General features: G+C 46.1%; 1 long non-coding RNA gene across 1 annotated transcript in view; it reads left to right on the forward strand.

Moving 5' to 3' along the window:
- The first annotated feature begins 794 nt into the window (after positions 1–794).
- LOC144737885 (uncharacterized) overlaps positions 795–17,253 on the forward strand; it is a 36,902-nt gene continuing 20,443 nt past the window's right edge. Inside the window, exons 1-3 of the long non-coding RNA XR_013589097.1 lie at positions 795–955; positions 2,597–2,804; positions 7,251–7,579. This is a non-coding gene — a long non-coding RNA (uncharacterized LOC144737885). The remainder of the gene's footprint in view (positions 956–2,596; positions 2,805–7,250; positions 7,580–17,253) is intronic.

Genomic DNA, 17,253 nt, shown 5'->3' on the forward strand with positions numbered 1-17,253 from the left:
GGCATCAACGGCATTGGCAGTGACGGCCTCCTCTACCGCGCGTGACACTTTTATGTCTTCAATCGTTTTCCCCAATTGTGTTATCAGCGTAATATCACGAGATAAGTAACCTCACAGCTACCGCTAAAATCCCCCTTGAAAGAACATCTCACCCTCACAATAGGGGGCAGCACTTCCTCACCCACTCTGCCACCCAGAGTAATGTTCAACAGTAAACCCTCTCTCGATCCGCGAGCGTTACGTTCTTGAAAATTTCTCGCAATTCATAATTTTCCGAATCCAGAAACCTTGGTTTCCTTTTGGGGGAAAATGGGGGGAATGTTCCTGTTATGAGTGAACATTGGGTGAGAAATTGGAAATAAGTTTAATAACAATGGCTAAAATAAATAATAAACTGCACAGAACATGTTTTTTGTATTACCTTTGACGATGATTATTATGATTTGACAATGATTTATAAAATGTATAACCGAGTCAAGTGTAAGTACGTATAAAGTAAAAAAATGCACAATAGCGAGTTCAGGACACAGCGGACCGTTTAAAATGTAGTAAAACTCTGCGGTCTGTCGGAACTTTCATAGAACTTTCGAACACTGAAGTTGGGCAGGTTCGCGAATATGTAATTCATATGCATTTAGTAACTCGCGAATATGCGAAACTAGCAATTTCCATAAGCTTGCACATACGGACGGTTATACTGTATTCATTTCTCAGATATGGGATTTTGAAAAGGTATCTGTGTATGTGTGGAAATGGCATGGTTTGTTGATGCGTCCAGGCTGCTTATATCCAGCCATTAAAGTTCAATGCATTCGTTTTGCACATTTTTCTTGATGTAGCACATAGCCCCATTCAGCACATGGCGGCTGTTGAAGGCGAAGATGTGCTCCTTAACTGTTCAACATCGTCCACAATAAAAAGCTTGCGATGGAGATATGGACAGTCTGACTCAACGGTGAGTATTGAAATATCCCTCATTACACGTGGTGTTACCAACTTTAGGGATTATCAGCCCAATGCAATATCCGTCTGTATTGCTACACACAGCGTGAATATCACTCGTGCAGAATGTGCCGTATTTAAAATAATGTTAAGAAATACATTACGAGATCTCTCTCGTTAGTCTAAGCCCGTGCTTCTTAACCTTTACTGCACCTCTGCTTCTCAATCGTTAAACATGTTTCATGTTCATCAATACATAGGTTTGATGAAACAAAGTAGTTGTAATTACGTGCCCGTGCCTAATTTGTCTGGCCATGTCTCACACCCCTAGAAATGGCATCTTGCACCCCCATGGGGTGCATGCACCCCAGGTGAAGAACCACTTGTCTAAGCTGTCCAGAGACCCCATTCAGAAATGGGGGTCCGTTAGCAATCTTAACACGAACTCTGTGGCTCTTTGGCAGCAGCTGGTGGTACGGACATCAAGATGGGTTGACCTCCAACTTCCGTTGGGATCAATGATAGCGAGACAGAGTTACTTCTAGCAGCACTAAAGATCAACTGCCCCCTGCTTGCCAGCGCTCCCCGGCCCAGGGATGGTGGGGGAGGGGGGTGATGGGGGCAGTTATCTGTATTGTAGTGTATAGTATAGTGTAGTATGTATGTATATGTGTTGAACTTCGTTGGCACCGTACAATGCCAACCACGCTAATTGTAAGTGCGGAGGAAAGACAAAAACTAAAACACAAAAAAAATGAATGAGTTGTCAAATCAGCCGCAGCTGTATTTGTTGTTATAACGAATGGACATGTGTGAAAAAGATCTCCATGGCGCATCGGATTTATTTTGTCTAAATAAATGTTTTAATTCTCTTAATGTTGTTGGTTACATTCATAATTTGCGCGAAGCTTTGGCATCGCCATTAATATCAATGCTAGTTTAGAGGAGTGATTCTCATTTGTAGTTAGCTCAGCTTTCTACCATTTCAGAAATGTAGCCCAATATGCCCCTTTGAAATCAGAGCGATGTCGAGATTGTGTGTCACGTGCTACTCTAACATCTAGGAATCACGATTGCAAATCGCTGTTTGCTGGACTGCCCGAATAGCTTCTTCATTGTCTCCAGCTTGTGCAAAATGCGGGCTGCTAGGGGTTTTTGGTGGACAAGGTGAATTGAGATCAAACATCCCCCAGTGCTTAGAGTTCTGCAATTGGCTACCAGGTCCCCGGTTTTGGGTGTCAGTCAAAATCCTTCTGTTAACGCAAGGGGATTTTTATTGCTGCGAGGTGCACAATGTAAAATAATATACGTTCAAATTCTACCGATGTTTTAGAAGTGTTAAAAATAATAAGTGTGGCAACTGATTTAGTTGCTTCAATGTTTTACTTGTAAAAATCTAAAAATATTAAGTTGTCGATTTTAACCCCAATTCTTAATAAAATCTAGGGATGAAATACGTTTTTTACACAATTCAACGTTACTTCCCAACAGACGTTGTGAATGGCTCAATCTGAATTTAACAGCAGATGGCCAATAGAGCTCTTCCGCATAGTTTTTGGGAGAGTGTGATGCCAGCCTACTGGTACGAATAAACAAACACTAACGTGCATCAATTAATAACATTGCTAAACGTGTAATAAATATTGTTCCACAGATATTATTTCGTAGAAATGAATCTGTCACACCTTGCAACCCACTTTTCTGCTACGTGGTTTTCTCTGGGAACCTGAGCAGTGGAAATGGCTCCATCACTCTGATTTCAGTCCCAGCGAACGCGAGTGGAATGTACCGCTGTTTTCTGGAAATAAGAAGAACTGATCATCATCATGGCATGGTTTACAACTTGACGGTAACCTCTAAAGGTAATGCCTCAAAGCTTGAGCTATAATGAAACTCACTGTAATAAAACTACACACGCTGTGGTTTAAGTGTCCAACTATTTTTATGATGCATCGATTAATATATCTTAACATTACGAAACATTAAGATTATTTGTGTGTGCAAGAATCGATTGTTTATCTGCATGTGTGTGATCTATGTATTCAGCTCACTTTTCCCTGGAGATACTAGAGTCCGCTATATTCCCCAAATGTAAATAACATTTATTCCTGAATGAAAATCGCGAACCTTTGAATCACAACAACGCATCACACTATTACTCTTTATCATAACCATTGCATTTTTCTCTCCCAACTCAATTGCACTGCAAAATCTCAAATTCGCTCGGGCGGCTTGGTACCCAGAGTGAGCAGCTCACAATCAGAAGGTCCCAAGTTGAAATTCTTGGTTGGGAGGATGAACTCGGCCATCATCCTTGAAAGGGTTGGCTAAACGAGTAGCACTTTCAACTTATATGCTATGTTTTTCACGGTGGTGAGATGTTATCTTCGTCGCCTGGTATACAGGAGGTCGGAGGTTCAATCCTGACTCTGACACCTGCTGCTGTATATTTGGAATTTGCTTCTCTCTCACTCTCCGTAGTTGCCTACATTTTTCTCCTAATCCTCCACATATAAATCAACATAACGAGTTTAAATAATCTAGCTGCTTATATACGTTTGCACGCGATGAGCCCCTTTGTTGAGCTATCTTTATGGCCAAGTCACTTCTGAAAAAATAGCTACATAGCTACGTGGGGCCTGACCTAATTAACAAAAAAGTTTAGTTTTCATATCCCCGACAACTCAGGAAGGTTCGTTAATTTCTCTGCATGATATGGGCTCAGAATAGGTGGCACGTGGTTCCAGCGCCACAATATTCACGTGCCTGGAGATCAAATCATGGCCAAATACAGAAATACCATTGACTGCGGACTTATTAACTCTTGATGAAACACTCTGCCAAATCTCAGAGCATACTGTAGCCTGGAGTTTGATACAGACCGCCGCTAAGTTATCGCAACAATATGTCCTCAACAGTGCCCATGCTATTATATAAATATATATATATAAACAAATCTTCAACATCAACTGATTCGCAACTCTTTAAAAATTAGCAACTAACAAACTAGGATACAGTTTCTTCTCGAATCTGTAAAACAACAGTGCAGATGTAGTGGTGGTATTGACGTGCGCCGACTGTGACAGTGATGGATCACGGGGCGGCGCGGGGTGCGGGGTTGGGCACGCGTTGTGGGCGTGGTGTGGACGCGCGCGCCGGGAGTGACAGATGACGGGGCGGCGCGGAGTGAGTGGTGAGGCACGATGAGATGTGGGAAAAGAGGATCGTAGCCAGCGCCCGGCGATTGGTCGAATAAGTGGGTGCTCGCAGCGACGTCCGCAGGTGGGGTATAAAGGGGGACGCGCGAGAGCACTCGGGGGGAGTTACCCAGTTGAAGACCTGAAGACGGAGCTGAAGACTTAGTCGCCGAGTAGCTAAGTGGATGTTGGTCATCCGAGTAGCTCAGTGGCGTTAGTCGCCGAGTAGCTAAGTGGATGTTGGTCATCCGAGTAGCTCAGTGGCGTTAGTCGCCGAGTAGCTAAGTGGATGTTGGTCATCCGAGTAGCTCAGTGGGCGTTAGTCGCCAAGTAGCTAAGTGGGTGGTTGTCACCCGAGTACTAAGTGGATGTTGGTCATCCGAGTAGCTCAGTGGCGTTAGTCGCCGAGTAGCTAAGTGGATGTTGGTCATCCGAGTAGCTCAGTGGGCGTTAGTCGCCAAGTAGCTAAGTGGGTGTTTGTCACCCGAGTACTAAGTGGATGTTGGTCATCCGAGTAGCTCAGTGGGCGTTAGTCGCCAAGTAGCTAAGTGGGTGTTTGTCACCCGAGATACAAAGTAGGTGTTAGTCACCTGTAAACGAGTTTGATAAAATAAAGAGTGTGTTACCCGTGAAGTCGTCTCCCGCCGAGTTACTACACTACACAAAGACTCACGCTCTGAAACTCCTCGCAATTATTAGGAAGGAATAAAGCAAAACGCAAAACACGACGAAAAATCTCCACGAAAAACTTCACGAGGACCCGAGGGCAAAGCAAGACTCAGATCTGGGACGGCCGCCAGAGGTGGGCAAGATGAGAAAGCTGCAGTGACACGGGAGCAGTGACTCTCAGATGGGTAACAAAGCGAGCGATTCCCTTTTACCCACTTCGGGCATCTGTAGCTGGAGCCTACCGCAATGCGTTCCTGCCACACTTACGGATGGGAAGTGGCCATCTGGATCAGTGAGGTGAATAGCTTGCTGGCGGGGGCGGGGGTGCAGGAGGGGTCAAATGGGTTATGCACACGGTGGTTCTTTGCCTTGCATCTGCTCCCCATTTGCCCTTGTAGAGAGGCGGGGATGATGACATCGCCATCGAACGAAGGCAGTCGTATGCATGCACGTATGTGGAACTTCTTTCGCACCGTACATTTCCAACCGTGCTAATCGGAGGTGCGGGAGGAGGTCAAACCACATCGCACGGCGCTTTCAGATGCTGCTGCTGCTCCTTTGTGGGGCCTCTCCGAAACGCCCTCCCTCTCCTCCCTCCCACCTTTGTTTATGAAAGTTTGCGCGATCTAGCCCACAACAGCTTAATAATATAATATTGAATTTCGATTTAAAGCTTTTAAAATAAAAATTCCCACCATTGTGAGAATTTTCATTTTATTATGTTTATTTTTATTATTTTATTATTTCCCTTCTAGGTGACTTTACCAAAAAGAACCAAGAATAAAAATATTATATTGGTCGCGAAAGTCTACGACGCGTTGAATCAAAGTAACATCGTGCACACGCAAATGGGTAGATTGTTTAAAGCTTACCGATGCACATTTGTCCTTGAAAGTGTTTAATCAGCAGTACGGATCCTGTACTGGTATCTTCCAGGACAAAACACTACTTGCAATTTTGCAATTAACACTTTTTTGCTCTGGCGTGTATCTGAAACGTTAATACACCACTTTTATACATTTTTTTTCACAATTCGGTAAGCCCCTAATAGCAACATATAATTTTGCTGAAGCTTCGTTCATGTAGGATAATATTTACAAGGGTCGTCGTGTTACAGACAGGCAGAAAGGGCTTATGCATTACTCCCTTCAACGTCAGTTGGAGAAATTTTAATCTCAACTAAATAATACAAAGGCCCACTGTGTTACGTAATATATATGCCAACCAAAGAGCAACAGTTAGATTAGAGTATGGGGAGACACAAGAATTTGACATTGGGAAAGGAGTAAGACAGGGCTGTATACTGTCTCCTTACCTATTCAATTTTTACAATGAGCGTATTATGTGAGAGACAGGCCTGGATTCCATTGAAGCAGGTGTGACGATTAGAGACAGAATAATGAACAACTTAAGAGATGTTGATGATACCACCCTACCATCATATAGCAAAGCTAAAATTATTACCCTTGGTAAATATTAAAGAAGCTAGTGAGGAGGCTGAGCTGTGCCTCAATCTCCAAAAGACAAAGATTATGGCAATAGAACAAGTAAACTCATTTAGTCTGGAAAATGCATCAATACAAGTTGCAAAGAACTTTGTATTCCTGTGCTCCTTGACTGCTAAAGACTGAGAATAGCCACGAGATCAGTAGGCAGTCAGTTCTCAGTAGAATAGCCATGTCACAGCTCAATAAGATATGGAGAGACAAGGGCATTACCATAAGCAACAAGAAGAGGAGGATTTTCAAAGCTCTGATATTTCCTGTTGCCATATATGGATGTGAGTCGTGGACCCAGAGATTACGCGAGCGAAAGAGGATCAGCGCATTTGAGATGTGGTGCTGGAGAAGAATGCTACATAAACTAAAGACTGCCAAAATATCACACATGTCCATCCTGAGAGAGATCGGTCCCGCTCTTCCACTCGAGGCCTTTTTCATGAAGCATAAATTGATTTACTTTGGACACGTTATGAGGACCTTTGGACTAGAGGAATCAGTCTTGCTTGGGAATGGAGAAGGTAGCAGGGTCTGAGGTCGACCTCAGAAGAGATGGATGGACGACATCAAGAACACCACTGGCTTTACACTAACCCAGCTACGAGAGGCAGTGACATACAGGTTTTGATGGGGGAGTCTGGTCGTGGATGTCACCAGAGGTCGATTTCGACCTCTTGTTTCAGAAGCGATTTGGCCACAAATGATAGCTCAACGAAATGGCTCATCACGTGGAAATTTTAAGCTGCCAAATACTCTAAACGCGTTTATGTTGATTCTAAATGTGGAAGGAAAAATCTGAAGGACACACAGGGAGAAAGACACACAAACTCCAAATATACAGCAGGCGTCAGTCGAGATCGAACCCACGACCCCCTTTATACCAGTCGGTATATTTAACATCTCCTCGCCACCACCAATCACGGTGTCCCTTTCTCTGCAACAGATACCGCTGCTACGACGTGTGCAGTGACATCGCCGGTGCCATCAACGGTGCCATCGACGGTTTCGCCTTCGCGCGTCAAAGCGTCCCTCGCCATAACGGCATGGTCTCTGATCTTCCTTCTGGTGCTGATGGTGCTTCTCTACCGGTGCCACCACCGCTACCACAGCAGGAATTGGTGTTGTTGGAGGAAAATGAGAAGTCATTTCAGCCGTGGCGGTGGTGATGGTATTGATGATAGTGGTGGTGGTGGTAGAAGGAAGGGAGACTCGGGAGAGATGCAGCACCCTGGTGGAGAGACTCGTCCCTTGGATGAAATGGAAACGAGTGAGGTGTGTTGTATCCTAAGCCTTCTTCCAAACTTGATATTTTTATATATTATCTTTTTACTTGATATATAATGAATGAAAACACCCCAAAAAGCAGCAGGCTGCAAAAACCAGGTGTTGTTAAGTAATGGACTGGAGGAGGGCTAGGATGACAGAATTTGCAACCTTGCTTCAAGGAAGGAGGGGGCCTGATGAACGGGCATATGTCACCCGTGCAGGCGGCAGAGACAGTGGGAGAGTCAGCCAGACATAATTAAGGCAAAAAGCCAACCATCCTGCATGGTTTTAAGGAATTAAATTATTAAATCCAGGGTGAGTGGTCAAATGAAGTGGGTCAGCAACGCTGTGTGCACAGGGGAGGGAGCTGATTAACAACCCTGCCCGGCTGAACCGTGAGGGGGCCTTTGACCTGAAATTAAGAATAACACTCCCAGAGCAGAAGGTTGGATGACCACAGTGAGACGAATAAGAGCGTTGTATATCAAGGATGCAGACTCAGCTGAATAACAAGGCTGCGGAGGTCACCAAAAGTTCGTGTTCGCCTAGTTAAGTCGAAAAGCTCAATTATTCTGTATTGCTATTAAAGCAACGTTAAAATCAGAATTTAACAACAGGGTAGGCTAAAGTTATTGATATTCACACCCACTCCAATTAAACCAGGCCACAAGTTACGCCTACTGAACCATCACCATCATTAAGTCAATATGAAATGTTATTTCCATACTTTAAAATACAACTCGACCCAAAGCATATGACAATCAGAACCTTCCTAAGTCAAAATTGAATCGCACCCAGACAGGAGCGAATAGTCGATATAAGGTTGAAGAGGGAAGGAAATTAAGAGCACGGCGAACTGCAAACGTAAGCGAAAAGCCGGGAACAACACACAGCCAGCAACAGCGAGTCGGGCTTCGACAGGCCATAAAGTAGGAATGACAACTCCCGGGGTCAGGGGACATCAGAAAAAGCAAGCAGACAAAAACCAGAACTGACTCCAAGGTACAACCGCCCTCACCTACAAGGAGTGACGGAAATTAATGAGGCCTTGAGTTAACGGCGTCAGCTGGACAGCAACAACAACGGCGAGCAGAGACAGAGTGAGGCAAAAACCTGCGAGGCTATGAAATGCAACTTCATGTCAGTGAAGCCTGACCAACAAGTTAAGTTAAAGACATCACAATACATAATATCGTACATAACATCAATGTTAACGCTATTCACCGTCAACTATATTCCGCTTATATAACCATGCAGACACCAAGGAATACGAATTCCTAGGATCAAGAAACTTACCCCTTAACCTAAGATATCGGAAATAAATTAATAATAATAAGCCTATGCATGAAAGACAAAAGTAAAACTTATGAAAAGCCAGGATAGCGGGATAAATCACCACCAGGTCGAAATAAAGTACATAATAAAGAGCGATGTTAAACCCAGGGTCGGAGAGAAAGGGAGATCCCGGCCGTCTTTGTATCCCCGCAGCACGGGATGGGAGTGTGTATGTGCTCGGGGAGGCACCTCCACTTGAGTCAAGCACCACGATGGGAAACGACACACCTGAGGTTACATACAGAATCATAACTGGGAAATGGTAAGGGACAAATGTTAATTTAAAACTTTTTAACCATGTCTTTGTGTGCTGTGAGGATCGGAGGGAGTGTGCCCCTCCCTCCAGGTCGTGCAACACGAACAGAGGTGCCTATGAGACGATTTGTAACGTCTGTGTTTTGGTTCATGAAGGAGGCCAGACAGAGAGACGACTTCGAGGCAATTTGTAACATCTGATTGTTTGCTCATGGATTTTATGGAGGGAGTATGACAACGGAAAATGCCGTGGGTGATGCACACAAGCACACGGACGTACGGACACACACATGAACACACCTACACACGGACAGATCCTGACACAGTAAATCAAAAGAAAACCCCGCCTTGTGGGCAGGACCCAAAGGGATTTTTCGGCATAAAAGAAAGGACCCTGAGCATTGGAAACCAGTTGGACCAGGAGAGTCAACTCATCACGAGGACGACCAACGGGTCGACTCATGAGCGAGCTCGACCGGAAGGGTCGGCTCGACTCATCAGCCGAGTTCGACCAAGAGGGTCGAACTCACCAGCCGAGCTGTGACTAACGGGTCGGCTCGACTCTTCAGCTTCTGGGACTCAGCCGAGTTCAGCCGGCTCTCGGGGCTCGACTCAAGCAGCTCCCCGTCTCCTCTGCAGGCGGGCAAGACCCGCTTGACAGCTCAACCTGCCGCGTCAGAGGCCCCTGCTGGCAGCCAGGGTCGCGGTTTGGAGACGAGAGGACGACGGTGCGCTGCGAGCGAGCTGCGGGCGCCACCTACCGACCGGGTTCCGAACTACGACAGCGTATCAACAGACATCCAACCAATTCCCCACGGCGACAGAGGAGCGACTAATACGTATGACGCGCACCGTCCCCTCACCACACGACCACCTGGCGTCTGTTTGACATAAAGAACCGACTCCGAACACTGACTATTGAAGACAACTCTTACCACTCAAACCCACTCGAACCCATAAGCCATCCGTGGCTGTGAAGAAAAACTCGAGACCGAGTGATGGCCATCCGTCATTTATAAGAGTATTATCTTTAATATTTAGTGGACTGTACTCTTAATCGCATAAATTCCCAACAGATCCATCAATACGAATTGATTCTTGGCACCTCCTTCCGCCGAGCCACTCTGTTGTCAGATAACCTGCGATGTATCTGTTGAGATTGGTGCCTTTAAGAATAATAACTGTTTTGATTGTGTTTTATCGCCGTATAATCTTTCAAGCATCTTTCATTCATTAACGTTAAGGTTTTCTTAGCATAGTATTTGCACGTTTTAACGACTCTCTCTCACTAACAACCATCGCGTTACGCGGGATCCATGTGCCGTTGTCAAGTGAAATCAGACAATCATTGATGATACTGTATTGATGCCGTGTTGACGTTCCGGGATTGAGAGTTCGCATACTATATCATAGTTGAGGTTGAATTAGTAATAAATTGATTAATACAGAAGTGGTTGTGTGATTCTTTCCTGAAGTCTATGCATAAGATCTGCTTCTGCGTTGAGATCTGAACTTGGTGACCTTAATAAACACACTAACACATACTCAGTAAATGTTAAAGCGATAACGGGGCGAACCGGGGACCTAAGATAAGCGAGAATGAGACGAACCTAGACAACGATGCCGAGTTAATCTAAGTTAATCTTGTATACTTACACCACACCTGCATAACTGCATACGATTAATTGCCTTATTCCGATCGATAACCCACCCTCGTCACCGAGGCGGGGTCTGGTTATCATAACGACTTGCATTATCATAATTACACCCACTCGCATAATTACTACAATTACCTCTCGAATTGGCATAATTAAATGTGCGTAATTACATGGATTAAAGTATTTCCGGATAATTACACCTTTGGCCAAATTTCGATTGATTATTATTATTTTCACTGAATATTCATAACCCACATATACAACATAATAATTTCACCCACGCACGCATACAACACATCAAAATTTTCACACCCAACATATACAACATAATGGGGGCTCGGGTCCGGGATTTCTCGCAGACAGTTTATGCATGAATTCAGGAACGAACCACTGTTGTGTTAATCAAAGAGTTGTGAACTAACGTTGCTTTGTGATTGTAAACGGGCGTAAAACAAAAAACGCGCTCTGAAGGGAAATACCAGAGTAGCAGAGTATAACAAAGACAGCTGGGCTGAAATTATTTGCTCGAGTTGAACTGACGCATCCTGTGATACAATTGTGTATAGGTGCGCTGAAGGGGAATTCTAGAGTAACTCACGCCGCACATGAGATGTTAGAATTAAGATACACTCTTAAGTCTGTTAACCACACTACGTAATAGAGATGGCGCAGGATCCACAACGTTCTGAGGTTGACACACCAACGCATAACACTGATACAGAGTGGACCTCGGAGGAGGAGATGGAATCTATGGAAAAACAATATCGGGAATTTGTGTTAAAACGCACTGGACGGACTGCTAGCCAGCAGACGGAGCAGAGAGATATATGGGAGGGGTGCCATACAGAAGATGTTAAAGCCCATAGAAGGAAACTACTTAAGGACGTGATGAAATGTGGCAAAGCCAAACGTGACGTAAAAATTGCAGAAATAGCGAGGGTAGACTCGTACCTCCTCGCACAGACAGACAGAGAAAGATTATGGAATGAGGAAAAATTTGAAAGGGAAAGACAAGAGAAACTGTCCTTAATGGAGCAGGTAGAGAATCTGCACACCCTCGTGAGAGAGAAAGAATCCGCACTAAATGCACCAGTGAAACACCCAGACGCTGATACACAGAACACATACGGGAGTAACAATTTACCACACTCCGAGCCACGTGGACGTAGCCCAGGGCCAGATCCCACAATGAGTATGGCTACTGTGCAAAGCAATTTTGATGAAGTAACACCCTCGCAAATCGAGGAGAGAGAAGAGGAAATAATAATACAAACGGGAAAACATGAGGCCGACCACACCAACGTTAGAGAGAGACAAATAATTAACCCTAAGTCATCAGGATACACTGTAATGATAGGGCGGAGAAGGGCGGAGCTGGTGCAAGACGGGAAACATGACCTAAACAGCACACCAGGCAGACGCACGCTACGCAAGTATGACCGACATGATGCAGGTGACAGAGACAGCTCACCAGAGAAACGCACCTCGCACAAACACGACCAACACGACACGGATAACAGACACAGCTCACCAGAGAGACACACCTCACGCAAACATGACAGACGCACCTCACGTAAACATGACAGACACAGCTCACCAGAGAGACACACTTCACACAAACATGACCGACATGATGCAGATGACAGACACAGCTCACCAGAGAGACACACCTCACGCAAACATGACAGACACAGCTCACCAGAGAGACGCACCTCACGTAAACATGACAGACGCAGCTCACCAGAGAGACACACTTCACACAAACATGACCGACATGATGCAGATGACAGACACAGCTCACCAGAGAGACACACCTCACGCGAACATGGCAGACACAGCTCACCAGAGAGACACACTTCACACAAACATGACCGACATGATGCAGATGACAGAGACAGCTCACCAGAGAGACACACCTCACGCAAACATGACAGACACGATGCAGATGACAGACACCGCTCACCAGAGAGACGCACCTCACGCAAACATAACAGACACAGCTCACCAGAGAGACGCACCTCACGCAAACATGACAGACACACCTCACACGAACATGACCGACATGATGCAGATGACAGACACAGCTCACCAGAGAGACACACCTCACGCAAACATGACAGACACGATGCAGATGACAGACACCGCTCACCAGAGAGACGCACCTCACGTAAACATTATCAACACGACAGGGGTAACAGAGAAAGCTCACCAGAGGGACGCATGACCCGTAAAAATCACCCACGCAAAACCACCCGCACCACAGATGACAGAGACAGGAATCCCGATAACCATGAAGCACGAGACAAACGTAAATACAACACCTCACCTAGCAGGCACTACACATGTAGTAGGCAGCATGAAGGTCAAAGACAAAAACACTCACCACATAGACACCGCTCAAGGAGATCACGCACACCAACCCACAAACACGAATCACAAGACCCACATAAGGAAAACAAGAGACACAGACACGGGAAACATGACAACAGGGATAGTGGAGACAAGGGTAGCTCAAGTGAGCACTCCTCAGGAACCGACACCACTGATGACGAACAACACACTTTTAACAGTAAGACACTAAAACTAATGGACAAAGCACTCGTGAGAATTCCCTACTTCGATCCACATAACAAGAACAGGGACATACACACTTACATAGCTACGGTAGAACAGGAGGCTAAGATCCGGGGTCTGGGTAAATCAGCAGAAAAGGCATGTTTATTATCAAGGAGCCTACATGAACCCGCCAGACCATGGGTAGCCTCCCTGCCAAATAGGGTGAAGAGTGACTTTAAACAATTGAGCCGAGCAGTAGTTAAGAGATTTGGGGAATACTCCACACTATCCGAAGGATTGAACGCGGCAAAGTTGATGACCCAGCGTGTAGACGAAGACCCACGAGATTATCTCCTACGCCTTAAGAAAGCATATTACGCAGGGGACGGGGACAATGCCCAGGGAGATAAGACAGTTTTAAAAGTGATGTTCTTTCAATCATTGAGACCTGAAATAGTGAGAATAGTAGGAATGATGTTGGACCCCGAGACTGCCTCCCTACGCCAGATTGAAAGCAAGGCCCACACGGCCTGGGTGAACGGACGGAAAACCACTAGCATAGCCAAAACCCACATCGTCACCAGAGATAAAGAATGCCTCGATCTGGAGGGAAGCGAATCTCCAAGGAATAATATTAGCGCCACACGGGGTGGACATGAATTCCCCCAGGAGAGGGCGCCTAACCCAATAGAATCAACACCCGTCTACAACACGCTGAACAACGTTCCACGTGGGGGGAGGGACGAGTCCAGGGGAACCTGGCACCCACAGCCGCCACCACCATGGAATGCAGGAGAGGGCGGAGGCTGGAATTATGGAGGAGGAAGAGCGAGTGACGGGCCATACCTACCCCGCGGAGGCCGACGCCCACCAAACCAGTCACCATATCGTTCCCTACTGCCGCCTCCACTAACCATAGAGCATAGACCACCGTTAGCTAACAGGAATCGATATGCTCACCACATCAGGATGGAAAAAGAGCTCCTAGGGAGTATGAAGACTCCCATGCAAATAGCGAAGGGAAGAATACCAACTATACCCACACAGGAGGAGGACACACCCAGAGCAAAGGTAGCCCAAGTGAACGTAGGGAAGACAAGAAGCCCCGAAGCAATCACCGAAGTGGTACCAGAGGTAAAAGGGTACCATCTGGGGGAATTGATTCCCGTAGGACCAGTCGGACGAGTCCACGTGGAGGTAATACTACAAGACACCCTGACCAGCCAGGGCCTTTGGGATACTGGAGCAGAAATATCCATGATATCCAGAGAATTATTTGACGAACTCCAGACTGCCCTCCAGAGGAAGAATGAAACACTACAGATGATGCCAAGTAACCTTACCTACTCAGGATGTGAAGGGACCCACATGCGACCATTGGGCAAAGTTATGACGAAGTTGACGTTCAACAAAATCAACATGAACCATCCCCTATACGTCGTACGGAGCCCCGGAAAAGAGTTGATCATTGGGATAGAACTAATGAATCGCCTGAAACCCATTATGAACCTTGAATCCCAACAAATTTGGGCACAATCAATGCCGGAGCAACAAAGGGACTCAGAAGATGAAGACGTTGTGGAAGACTCCACGGGAATCCAAGTGATAACACAAGAGCTCAACGTCCTATCAACGACAATCAGGAACGAAGACGAAGACCCAGCAGGAATTCGAATCACTCAGCTAATGACTAACAGACTGAGAGAAGACCGAAAGGAAGCCGACTTAGAGTCAGTATCACTAAATGACCGTCCCCTCATGGAGTATATACCGCCCCCTGGAGGCCAAACCGACGAACTGCAAACTGATGAAGGAGAACACGAGGGCAAGAGCGTATTACCCTCGGATGAAGCCAAGGCAACTCAACCGATAGTAACGCAAAAGGAACTTTCAACCGAGCCGCCCGAAACCACAAAGGCCTTAGACCCAGGACAAGGAGTCTCCCTAATAGAAGAACAAATCGAACAACAAATTGAAGCAGCAGACGCCCTCGAGAACGACACTCAACGAAATGAGCTTCGCCAACTGCTCCACAAATACCACTCCCTGTTCTCAGAAGACCCCTATGATTGCGGCAAAACCGACCTACACGTGGTATCTATTCCCACACTGGAAGGAGCGCCAGCGGTATATGTGAAACAATACAAGATTCCACTGGCTGCCTACGAATCCATCCAAGAAACCTTGGAGAACCTACTCAAGAAGAATATAATTCGAGAATGCAACTCAACCTACAACTCACCGATTTGGCCTGTATTGAAACCCACAGGCAAGTGGCGACTCACCATCGACTATAGGCAACTCAACAAAACGGTTCCCCTATCTCGATGGCCAATGGCAGAGATCGACCAGAATCTCAACCAAATAAAAGGCGCAAAAATTCTCACCACCATGGATCTATCAAATGGCTTCTGGACCATGCCTGTGAAAGAAGCGGATCAATACAAGTTGGCATTTACATTCAATGGAATACAGTATACTTGGAACCGATGTCCATTTGGATACTCAAATTCACCTGCGGACTTTAACATATTCCTACACAAGGCAATGGACGACGCAAAAGAGCGAGGTACCATCGTCTATGTCGACGATATACTGGTCAAGGACTCCTCATGGGAAGAACACCGCGAGAGCCTCCAGCATACCCTCGATCAGTTAAAGGAAGCAGGCGCAAAGATTTCAATACAAAAAGGACAGTGGGCACGCAAGAGGGTGGACTACCTCGGGCTCCAGGTCGGCACTGAGGGACTGTTACCCCAAACCAAAAGACTTGGAGCCCTCCTCGCACTCAAATCGCCCACCACAGTCACGACCCTTCGGAGCTTCTTAGGAATTTGCAACTACCTTCGACAGTTCGTGGACGACTACGCAGGAATCGTTCGACCCTTAGTCAAACTACTGCAAAAAGACGAACCATGGGAGTGGGGACAGGAACAGGAAGCCGCAGAAAAAGAATTAAAACGACAGATCACAGAGGCATCCTGCCTAGCATACCCAGAGAAAGGGAAAGAATACTACCTGGAGACCGCATACTCAGATCATAGTATCAGCTCGGTACTGTACCAGAGACAGGAAGCAGAGAAACGAGTTATTGCCTATGCCAGCAAAGCCCTCCGGGGAGTGGAGATGAAGTTCTCCGAGTGTGAGAAGGCGATATTTGGAAACATCTGGGCCATACAACATTTTCGGAACTTGTTGAACGGAGAGAAGATCATCCTGGAAACGAATCATGAATCCTTGGCATACCTCAACAGTAAGAAGATTCGAGAGGGCCGCGTCACCAGCAGCCGAATAGCCAGCTGGGCACTGACACTCCAAGGCCTACCAATCACAGTGAAATACGCAAAAAACAAGAAAAGTCCAATGGCCCAAGGTCTTGCCGATTTACATGATTGTACCTTTGACAGCGTAGAAGCAGAGGACGAAAAGAAACCTCCGGAGGACAACAGGTACCTGCCCTTCAGGAAGGAGACATGTGCCGACCTACCAGTGGTATACATCGATGGATGCTCCAAGATGAAGGAGAACAAGCTTCACGCTGGGTCAGGAGTCATTTGGGAAACTGGCCCACTCACAGGGATTCAAGAGGGATTTCAGCTGGGACCAAAGTCAAACCAGTATGCAGAGTTGGTCGGGGTACACATCGCTGTCCAAATGGCATCCGATAACCAAATACGGACCATGGTGGTGTGCACTGATTCCAACTACGTACAGCACAGCTTCCTGCACCACCTACCCATATGGAAAAAAAACGGGATGAAGAACCATAGGAATAAACCAATTCACCATCGAGAACTATTCGAGGCCATAGATAAGATGGTTCAGAACAAGGATATGAAGATATTTTGGAAGAAAGTCAAAGGGCACTCCAAGATA

The sequence above is a fragment of the Lampetra planeri genome, chromosome 75 (genome assembly GCF_965212315.1).
Source record: "Lampetra planeri chromosome 75, kcLamPlan1.2.h2, whole genome shotgun sequence".
Lineage (NCBI taxonomy): Eukaryota > Metazoa > Chordata > Hyperoartia > Petromyzontiformes > Petromyzontidae > Lampetra > Lampetra planeri.